Below are 10409 nucleotides of genomic sequence, written 5' to 3' on the forward strand. Positions count from 1 at the left end.
GGTGCAGAAAATTCTGTCAAGACAAGCAAGTCTTAGACTTAAGACAGATGTGAGTTCAAAGCTCAGCTGCTGTACTAGCTTAATCTGTGAATTTGAATACAATATTTAAACACTCTGAGCTGTATTTTCACCATCTGTAAAATAAGGATCCTATCACTGGCCTCTAAGAAGAGAAAATAAAGATTAAATCAAGTAACATATGTTCTATATAGGAAAGATGGTAAGATTTGTGTTATAATTAGTGAAGGAGTAGAATTCAAACTTTTCTTTATAAATTGAATGTGAGAGAGTAGGAAATGTGGCATAGGGTTTTAGAGAGAATGATGGTATGATGAATTCCAGCTCAACCAATCCCCATCAGGGTGATTTCAGAAAGGTTATTTAGAACACTCTGAACCACAGATTCTTATCTGTAAACATGGAAATAATGATGACACTGAGTGCTTAAGATTTGTTAAATAATTATTTTATGTACTTCTAGTTTCACTGTTGTTGGTGACATATGAAAAAGTAGTAACATCCCTTCTCCAAAAAAAAAAATGTTGAACTCAAGCAGAGTAGAAAGTTATTGGTTTGCCTTCCCAGCACCATTCTGCTTCTTCTGGTCACCATACCCCCACCACTGCTTTGAAAGCTCCTTTTTTCTCACCAGTGTCCTTATTTGTGTTAGCCACAGTTGGAGAATCAACCAAACACAAGCTGAGCAGATTCTCCCTGAGATTAGATTCCTAAGACCAGGATACTTGCTACTATTCATAGTCCAGCACCTCTGACTCTTTCCTTTTCAAAGTCTGGATCTTTAGTTTGTTTTTACAACATTAGTTAACAAACATCCTTTCAGCAAATTCAATTTTTTATATAGTTCTAATTTATATTTTTTCCACTTTTTAAATTAAACTGTTAGTTATATAGAGTACCTTTATCCTTTAAGTATAGTTTTTGTGTAAATGGCATATTTAACATGCTGCATGTAACTGAAGTAGCACAAGAAAATAATACACACAAGCTCAGCCAAAATTCCAATTCTCTCTAGTCTCCAGAGCTTTTCAAGAAGTTAAGTTTGGGGCAAAGGCTACACTAATAATGGACAAGGTTTAAGAAGTTTTATTTTAAGGTATTTTAAAAACCCTGTAGCTGATAAATAATCTTCTTAAATCATCACTTGTACCAGCAGCAAAACAAAACAAAACAAAAAAAACCTACTGAAGAAAAGGCATGGAGAACTATTTCAGGAGTAACTAACTGAATTCACAACAAAGTGGAGAAAACAAGAATGGATCAATCAGCATAAAATTGAAAAAATTAAGGACTCGCTGAGAAAAAGCAGCTGGAATTTACTTAAATATTTCTGAAGTCACTGTAAATATGATGGAGGATTCCCTTGTATTTTAATGGCTAAAACATTCTAAGGAATGAAAATGTTACATTAGCCAAATAGAAAATTATGCAAGCAGCTGAACTAAAAAAAAATGGAAATGGTTTACAATCAATTTGACTCAAAGGGATTGTGTAGTCTTAAATATTTTCATGGCAATTTGTCAAAAATGTACAATTGATTTTTACTTTGATGAGTCTAAGGTGCTGACCAGACTGTTTAATTTCTCTTGCAGTCATTATATGGATAAATTTATTTTGATTTAAAATAGTTGCTAAAAACTTATAGGAAATGAAATCTTTTGATCCTCAGTACTCAATCACATCAAATCATTTGAAAACAAATGGACATCTCTGAAGCTGTTCCTATCACTGTCAGTATACTTATTTTATTCTTAATCTTAACACTAACCTAATCAGATATTAAGGTTCTCTCTCATCGATAGTAACCTTTTATTAAATGCCATAAATACGAAATTAAGTCATACCTTGAATTAATTTTGACCAATAGCTGATATCCTACTTTAAGAACATTTTCAAATTTATAACTTCCACAAAACATTTTTTATAAAAAACATTATAATGCATATAACTTTTAAATCAAAGTAATAAACCACACTAAATAAGTCAAGGATATATATCATAATACATTATCTTTTCATCAGAGTTCTGCACATTTAAATCTTTTCAAATCAATCAGTAGATTAATTCAATGTATCAAACATCAAGGCTTCCAGCTGTACCTCCTTAAAACTCAGCATCAAATCAAACAGTCTCCTGACAGCAGTGAAGTGGCAACTAGACACTCTACTCATCAGGGTGTTTTTATTTATTTATTTATTTATTTATTTATTATTATTATTTTTTTTTTACTCTCCAACTGTAGACACTCAACATTTAGCTTAAATCATGATTTTCAGGGAAGAAATTCTTGAGCCTTCCTCTCTTCCACAGCAGAGGGCAAGTTTTTCTATTAAACCTCTTCAAACACCTCTTACTTCTTTCAGTATATGAAAATAAGAAATGAAATTACTTTGTGTGATTATTTGGTTAAGAAACTTTTATTAAGTTCCCTGGGTGCTCTGACTGCTGATGTCATCACAGTATTCCCAGAAGCCAGCACAGAGGAGGCACTTGGGAAATGTCTGAAACAGGTGGTTTGGTAGGGGCCAAACCTACAGGAGACGAGCTGAGAAACCAAAGGAGGCAAGGCAAAGGGAGACCAAGGATACCACTGAAAATAAAGTATACCTCTCAATGTACCTGAACAAAAAGATCTTTGTTTTAGCATACTCTGGCTAAATTATCCATGAAAGGGTCCAAACCAAATGAAATAGGAATTCAAGGACTCACTGATAAAGAAAATAAAACTATTGCAAAGGGACAAACAAGAGTAGAGCTGTCATCTGATAAAGAAAGTGCTATGAGATCATTCATTTTCAAAGGTGTAAGTCAAAATCTTTGATTATATTAAATACAGCCAAGAAGTGATACAGGCATAGTGATCTTGTATTTGCCCAGAGACTAATAAAATGCTGTAACAAAATCATTTTAAAATAAGATTATTATATGAAAGTCACAATAATAAACACAGTATACATTAATTTCACTGTTGTTTTAAAATTCAGAGTAAAAGTCTCTTTCTGACTTACTCTTCCTGTTGGTGTGTTGAATGGCACAAGATAATCCAAGAACTCAACTGTATAATTAGATGCAAACAACATGATGTGCTAATTTATGCATCTTTTTTTTTTAATCTTCTTCTCCTGCTCTTCATCCCTACTCTGATCTTAGTTACTCTCCTTATATCAAAGAAGACATTCTTTGTGCATATTAATTTAATTAAGATGCACATAATTTATGCATCTTAATTAAACAAGATAAATTAAAACTTGAAGTAAGAACCAATGGATCCAAAACACAAGGTACAGTGTCTTACTATATCAGGGTTACATTTAATCAATTAAGTCTTTCTTATTACTATTCCATATAGAAATAGGAATAGACAAATGCCAGCATATAACTACATAAGGTCCATTTATGTTTTACTCCTTGTATTAACCTCAATACACAACATAACACCTAGTATATTGTGTATACTTGATAAATATTTGTTGAACAAATATATGAATACCTTATTTGAAATCTGGGTCCATCAGTGTTGCAGTGATCTCTCTGAAAAGACATTTGCTTGAACAAAATCTAGCCTAAACTATATTCAGAAATTTATTAAGGAACTAAAGGATGGAATGGTATTGGTGAAACCCATCTATTAGAAATAATTTATGATTGCAGCAGATCATTTGAGCCTGATTCTATCTGGACCACCTCCTGGGTTCTTTCCTAGATCCCAAATGGCTCACTGAGACTTGCTGAAGGATTAACTACATCAGAAACAGGACAAGATGCAGAGGGTTTCCAATCAACTCTCAAAGAAAACTTGAATTTCCTTAGTAGACACCCTAATCCCTGTATGCTAGGATCATAGAAATTATAGTGGAAAGAAATTTTTAAAAGCCTCTTCAGGCCTATCCCTCATCCATAAGATAATTGTCTCATCCATAAGACAATTAGTGAAAATAAATAAAAGCATCACAATCCTTATAATAACAGATATTAGAGGCCCTACTGGTTACAGATTTCTTTACAGATTTCCCCATTACAAGATGAACAATAGTGAGTTAGAGTTATCTTTTGCACTGAGTGTCAATCTCATAAGCAGGAAGCAGAAATGCCTGAATAATCAGATTGGCCCTTATTCAACTACTGCCATTTAATAATCAGTGAGTAATATATTATGAGAATCTGTAATTTGTGAGATATTAATACTGCTATTAAACTACTTGTCTGCAATGTTCACTACCTTTGATGTTTTTGACTTAAAACGCCACCCTTGACTTAAAGTCTCCAACCAGGAGCCCAATTAATTAAGCAAAATTAGGGGTGTCTGACAGTGTATGTGCATGTGTGTGTTTCTGAAAAGTAATAAAGATCAGGTCTCTTAAGTACAGATGAATTATACCATAATTTAGGATCAGACCCTGTTTGATAATAAATTCCAGCAGCTTCTTGGCTTTTATACTCCCCCAAAGAAATTCCTTTGAAACCAGTCCTTTACTTACACCAGACAAAGCTGAAATACTCTATCTTATTTTGTATGCCTTTCCAAATAAGAATGATTTTTCAAATAGACCAAAATCTCTGGTTTGCCAATGATAAAGAGTTCAACATCAGGGAAGAATCAAGATCTGTTTTTTTCTCTTTCTTATGTCATTACTTTTGGAGTATGGCCAGGTTATTCCTTGGTCTTAAGGGTCCAAAATGTAATATTATTTGCATTTTCCCATCTGTTTTAGAAGAAGTTGAGATGTGCACTGTAAATTTTACATGTTCTAGAAAGAGTTGAGCTTAGCTTTTAAATCAAGCAATTTCCTCAGGGGCAGGCTTTATTTTTCTGAGGTAGTAAAACACAATACAGTAGTAGTATCAATAGGAAGGGTGTGCATTTATATTGCATTGTTCAATCCCTTAGAGAGAGTGGGTCCAGTATGACAAGAATACCAACCATATAGCATTAATAAATCACTTTATTTTAGATCACTTAAAAGAGGATCAGACATAGCACACTAGCCAGGAAGTGGCTTAATTCCCATCACGTGCCTTTTAAGTGTTTCTAGACAAGGTAAGAGGGTGAAATGGATGTAGTAATACAAGTCCTAAGCTTTCTTCAAATTCTGAGATTAAAAAAATTATGTCTATCTCATTTCAGCAGAGAAAAATGTGCTGCAATTCTCCAGCTGGTTGTAGCACAGAGTGGTTTCAGAAAATGAATGACGTTTTCTGGTTGTGATTTTAGCTGGTACAGAAACAGAATAAAATATAATTTGGTGTACCAGCAAGGCATTTAAAGCCTTTCTAATCACTGGGAGCTGTTTCCCTCTTTACCAAGAAGTAAGACATTTCCCTATTTTCTTAACTGTCAAGAAGTCAAATGCTTAGCTTTTTAGCTCTTTTAATTGTATGAATAAGCTGTAAATATTTATCTATTCACTTCTTGACAACACTTGGATTATTTGCAATGTTTTGCACCACATTTGTATTTCTTGTACACAAGGACAAATTTTTCTAAGGTACATGTACATTTTCTCAGGTACACATGTGTGTGGGTGTATGTGTGAAGCCAGAAAAAAAACATTAATTTTTGTAGGTCAAAAACAGCCAAGTAACAGCAATTTTAGATGGTTCAACCTAACACTTAGTTGACTTTCTGGGACACTGCAGGATTACTGGATTTTATGAAATTTATTTCCAGAATGGTGTTCCCATTTACATACTTTATATTTTTATTATGTGTATTTAAGGTTTGTAACATGATGTTTTGATGTAGGCATAAATTCTTTCAATAAATTATGATATTCATCGTCTTCCATAGATATGCTTTTTGTGGGATAAAAGCACCTAAAAACTACTCTCAGAAAAATTTCACTAACACATTAACTATGACATTGATGCTGTGCATTAGATCTCCATACTATTCATTTTATCTAACTGCTATTTGAGATGACAGAGATTAAACTGTGAGACTTCATGCTAAATGAAATAAGCCAAACACATAGAAAAAAATTATATGATGTCATTTCTATGAGGAGTCTTAAAGGAAAAAAAAATGGTTGAATAAATAGAACCAACGATTTTGGCTAACACAGGTGAGGAGGTAGAAATGGGGAGAAGAAGAAAGTCAAAGAGTACAAATTTATTTTACAATCAGGCATATTATCAAGAAAGTTTTGCTTTTCTCCACCATCCTCTGACAAATGAACACTCATCCCTTCAATAAGGAACTGTTTCTTCCTATGTGCTACACTGGTGATCTTCCTCTCTGCTCTTTTTCTTATTTTTTTAAATGTTTGGATGTTCATTTTTTTTTAATTTTTATTATTGGTTGTTCAAAACATTACAAAGCTCTTGACATATTTCATACATTTGATTCAAGTGGGTTATGAACTCCCATTTTTACCCCATATACAGATTGCAGAATCACATCGGTTACACATCCACTGTTTTACATATTGCCATACTAGTGTCTGATGTATTCTGTTGCCTTTCCTATCCTCTACTATCCCCCTCCCCTCCCCTCCCCTCCCCTCCCATCTTCTCTCTCTACCCCATCTACTGTAATTAATTTCTCCCCCTTGTTCATTTTTTTTATTTGTTCTTTTTAGTTATACACAACAATAGAATGTATTTTAACATACTAAACATACATGGAGTATAACTTCTCTTTTTGTGGTTGTACTTGATGTGCAGTTATATTAGTCACATATTCATATATGAACATAGGAAAGTTATGTCTGATTCATTTTGTCTTTCCCATCGCTCCTCCCTTTCCCCCATTCTCCTTTCACTGAACAAATAAACTTTTATTCTTTCCTCTCTACCCCAACCCATCCCTGCCCCCTGCCCTGATTATGTGTTAGCATCCAGATATCAGAACATTTGGGCTTTGGTTTTGGGAGACTTTCTTATTTCACTTAGTGTAATAGTCACCAATTCCAACCATTTTCTGGCAAATGGCATGATTTTATTCTTCTTTATGGCTAAGTAATATTCCATTGTGTGTGTGTATATATATATATCACATTTTCTTTATCATTCATTTGCTGAAGGGCACATAGGTTGGTTCCATAGCTTAACTATTGTGAATTGAGCTGATATAAACATTGATGTGGCCTCGTCACTACAATATACTGATTTTAAGTCCTTTGCATATATGCTGAGTAGTGGGATAAGCAGGTCAAATGGTGGTTCCATTTCATGTTTTCTGAGAAATCTCCATACTGGTTCCAGAGGGTTACAACAATTTGCAGTCCCACCAGCAATGTATGAGTATACTGTTTCCCCACATCCACACCAACATTTATTGTTACTTTTATTCTTGATAAATGCCATTCTGACTGTATTAAGATTATTTTTTTTAGTTACAGATGACATAATACCTTTATTTTATTTATTTATTTTTTAATGTGGTGCTGAGAATCAAACCCAGTGCCTCACTCGTGCTAGGCAAGTGCTCTGCAACCCTGCCACAACTCCAGCACTCGGTGTAGTTTTAATTTTCATTTTTCTAACTGGTAGAGATGTTAAAACATTTTCTTCATATGTTTATTGACCGATAATATTTCTACTTCTGTGAAGTGTCTGTTCAGTTCCTTTGCCTATTTATTTACTGGGTTGGTGAGTTTTTGTTTTTGTTTGTTTGGAGTTAAGTGTTTTGAGTTCTTTATATATACTGGAAATTAATGCTCTACCTAAGGTGCAGGTAGCAAAAATTTTCTCCCATTCTGTAGGGTCTCTCCACATTCTTGATTGTTTCCTTTGCTTCGAAGAAACTTTTTAATTTGATATTATCGTATTTATTGATTCCTGATTTTATCTCTTGCCCTTTAGGAATCTTGATGAAGAAGCTGGTTTCTAAGCTGACATGATGGAGATTTGGGCCTAAGTTTTTTTCCTAGTAGGTACAGGGTCTCTGGTCTAACACCTAGGTCTTTGATCCACTTTGAGTTTGTTTATTTGTTTGTTTTTTAATATATTTTAGTTGTAGATGGACACAATACTTTTATGTATTTATTTTTATGTGGTGCTGAGGATTGAACTAGTGCCTCACTAGTTCCAGGAAAGCCAGGAAAGCACTCTACCACTGAGCCACAATTCTAGCCCCTTGAGTTGAGTTTTGTGCAGGTTGAGAAATAGGAATTTAATTTCATTTTGCTACATATGGCTTTTAATTTTTCCAGCACAATTTGTTGAAGAGGCTATCTTTTCTCCATGTACATTTATGGTGCCTTTGTCAAGTATGAGATAATTGTATTTATGTGGGTTTGTCTTTGTGTCTTCTATTCCATACCATTGGTCTACATGTCTATTTTGGTTCCAATAACATGCCATTTTCGTTACTATATTTCTGGAGCATAACTTAATGTCTCATATTGTAATGCTTCTTGCTTCACCACTAACTAAGATTGACTATTCTGGACCTTTTATTTTTCCAAATAAATTTCATGACTGCTTGTTCTATTTCTATGAAGAACATCATTGGAAGATCCAAAACACTCCAGCAGAAAACTTCTAGACCTCTCTACTCTTTGTATCTGACATTAGTTTTCTGAATTGTTCATTTCATTCCTGAAGTACACTTGGCAATTAACATCTTCTACTTTCCTGGAATAGCTCAGTACCTTATAACTTAATTAAAGGGAAAAAAAAAAAAAAAACCTATCTGTAGCATGGGGAAGGTTCTAGATACTAGGATGATCAGTAAGCCTTAATCTTTATAATGTGAACCTGAGATTAGGATGATGGCATAAAAGTATCCTTGCCTACGGCCATGCCTGCTCCCGTGGAAGTTATTCTCAACTCTTTTCTACATCAGTGTCTGCTTTTTGCAATCTCAGGTCAGATGCTGTTCTCATCCAGATCTTTTGTAAGTCTCCAGCCAGATTTGATGGAGATTTGGGCCTAATCTGAAACTTTCTGTCAACATCAGTACATAATTATCCCACATATTTATAGGGTGCAGATTGATAATGTGAGATATAGACAATGCATAAGGACCTAATCAGAGCAATTAGCATTTCCATCTTCATTAGGAAATCTGAAATTTTTTGAACATCAAATGAGTGTTCAAAAAGTTTCAGATTTTGGAGCATTTCAGATTTTCAAACTGGCAAATCAAACTGTCTAGACTATACAAATCTTCCAAAACCTGAAAACTTCAAATCTGAAATATTTCTGGTCCCAAGCATCTCCAATAAAGGACACTCAGCCTATATCAGGGTCTTGGAATGCTCTATTCTCCAATCAATATTTTCAGAGTATCAGAAGGCGCTCAGTACATGACAGAATTGCAGCTCATACAGTATGGTTTGTGGGCTCCTCTGGATGACTGTGCAGACTTGTTATGCACAGAAGACCTTGTCTTCTCACATAAAGCACACAACCATGCTAGATGGAGCAGCAAAGGAAAGATGACAGGAAGAGTAGAACAGATATGAGGTGGTAGTATGCCGACGCTCAGTGTATTTATTGTCTTTATATATCATGAGCTTTGTAATGTTTTGATCAACCAATAAAAAATAAATAAATAAATAAATAAATAAATAAATAAATAGAATAATGACATGTTAGAAGAAAAACTTACCTTTTCAGGAAGCTAGGATATCCATGAAGAGAAATTCCAAGATGGTGTTGTTTTCAAACAAAATGGAGGGTAATAATTCCCATTACCCTTGGAATGGGACTGCATTACAAAGTTTAGGAACTCATAAACATCAGCCAAAGATTCTATTTTTTAATTAATGCATTTAATTGGGATAAGACATTAATTTCTCCCCTAGGACTTAGCTACACTGTGTTTTTCAATTAATGATCAATTGCAAAAGAAATCTCTATAGACAAGAAAAATTATCTTCTATGCTCTAATGCACAAATATGACTACAAATGGCATCAAAGCACACCAAAAAGGTTGCTTTATGCAGACTCAAATAGAGACTGTTAAAGTGTCTGTTGAGAACCTTTGACTTGTTAATTAAAATGTCAATTAATTCAGAAATTTTCTATGAGAGTATTCAAATAAGAGCATTCTATTTAAGAACATGACTCCTTTCTATCACGGTACAATTGAAAAAATAATTACATTTTTTGGAATTAGGCTGGCATACATCAGTTTCTTAATAGGACACAGAACATTGTACAATATGTGCAATACATTTAAAATAAGAGCACTGATTAAACTATTTAATCAGGTATTTAAAAGATATTTATGTGAGGGAGCATTTGACATAGATTCCAGAATTAGCCTAGATTTAAATTTAATAGCTGTACTCACTAGTTACAAAAATACCAGCAAGTTTTTACTCTGTTTCCTCTTCTGTAAAATAAGCATAATGATAATGCCTACCTCATAGAGTAAGTGTGATATGTAAGTTAGTATTTACAAAGTATTCAGAACAGTCCCTTGTACATGATGTCTAAT

General features: G+C 33.7%; 1 long non-coding RNA gene across 1 annotated transcript; it reads right to left on the reverse strand.

Moving 5' to 3' along the window:
* Positions 1-1107: 1107 nt before the first annotated feature.
* Positions 1108-6348, reverse strand: LOC125617232. Its single transcript, XR_007348158.1, has 2 exons — positions 3228-6348; positions 1108-3104 (listed from the first exon to the last, which is right to left on the reverse strand). It is a non-coding gene; the product is annotated as an uncharacterized LOC125617232 (long non-coding RNA).
* Between the last annotated feature and the right edge of the window lie 4061 nt (positions 6349-10409).

Source organism: Marmota marmota, unplaced genomic scaffold (genome assembly GCF_001458135.2).
Source record: "Marmota marmota marmota unplaced genomic scaffold, marMar, whole genome shotgun sequence".
Taxonomy (NCBI): domain Eukaryota; kingdom Metazoa; phylum Chordata; class Mammalia; order Rodentia; family Sciuridae; genus Marmota; species Marmota marmota.